The sequence below is a fragment of the Octopus bimaculoides genome, chromosome 5 (genome assembly GCF_001194135.2).
Source record: "Octopus bimaculoides isolate UCB-OBI-ISO-001 chromosome 5, ASM119413v2, whole genome shotgun sequence".
NCBI classification, from domain to species: Eukaryota; Metazoa; Mollusca; class Cephalopoda; order Octopoda; family Octopodidae; genus Octopus; species Octopus bimaculoides.
Window position 1 is genome coordinate 18,294,389 of NC_068985.1, and position 1,377 is coordinate 18,295,765.

Sequence of the window (1,377 nt, forward strand, 5' to 3'; positions counted from 1 at the left end):
ATATATATTTATTTATATATATATATATATATATATATATATATGTATATATATATATATATATATACAATTGCAGCATGGAAGATGTTTATAAGCCATTTAAAAACACACAAAAACTGTTAAATTCACTTCAACATTTAAATTTAATTGGTCAAAATATTTTCATCATTTTGAACTGTAACCTGTTCACTGACAAAATTTTTCATGCTGCACAGAATTTTGTCAGTGAACAGGTTATAGTTAAAATACTTTAAGGCAACGTGCAAGCAGAATTGTTAACAAGTCAGACAAAATGCTTGGAGGCATCATTTTCTGGCTCCTTACATTTCTGAATTCATATTCTACCAAGATCGACCTTGAACTTCATCCTTTCAGGGTCAATAAAATATGTACCAGTTGAGTATTGGAGTTGATGCAATCAACTTGCTGGTTTTCCCTAAAATTGCTGGCATGGTGCCAGAATTTGAAACCATTATATTAAAATGCTTTAACTTGCCATTTTTTCTTTACTGTCTGATTTCAAATCCATTATTTTTTAAAACAGTCCAATCTTTCTTCTTTACTTTCAATTGTCTTGTTTGATTATCTGTTCTCATCAACTCAAGATGATTTATTTGGTATTGGGATTGATGCAATAAATAGTTCCTATCCAATGTATTTCTTTTGCAATTTTTTTCTAAACTTTTCAAATAATCTCCTGATTCAGGAATCCATGAAGCCTTTGTCACTCAAGCCTTTGAAGAAGACCATAAAGAAAAATTGCCCTTTTGGCCCCATAAGAAAAGTAAATTTTTTTACCCATTTAAACACAGGCATTTTATTGTAAGAAGGGAAATATACTTGCAATTTCCCCCTAAATAAGCAAATACTGTCTCAAATCCAGATTAATTATTTAACAATCATATTATTCATACCTTTTGTGTTTTACCTAATATTTGTTTCTGTCATTGGACTGCAGCCATACTGGGGAATAGTTTCAAGGGCCTTAGTTAAATAAATCAACCCCAGTATATTTATGTTAATTTTTTTTTTTAAAGTCTAGTATGTATTTCACCATTCTCTTTTGCTGAACTGCTAAGTTATGGGGAACATAAACAAATCAACACAGGTTGTCAAATGGTGGTGGATAAAGACAAGCACACACACACACACACTCAGAGAGCTTCCACACAGTTTACATCTACCAGGTTGATACACTGGGCATTGGACAGCTCAAGGCCATAGCAGAAGACACTTGGACTGAACTCAAAACCATATGGTTGCAAAATGAGTTTATATGTATATTAAAATTTCCAGTAATACATTTTCCAAGATGATCAAGCTTTAGTATACATATATGAAATTATTGTGGATATTATTATATGACTTCAAAATGGA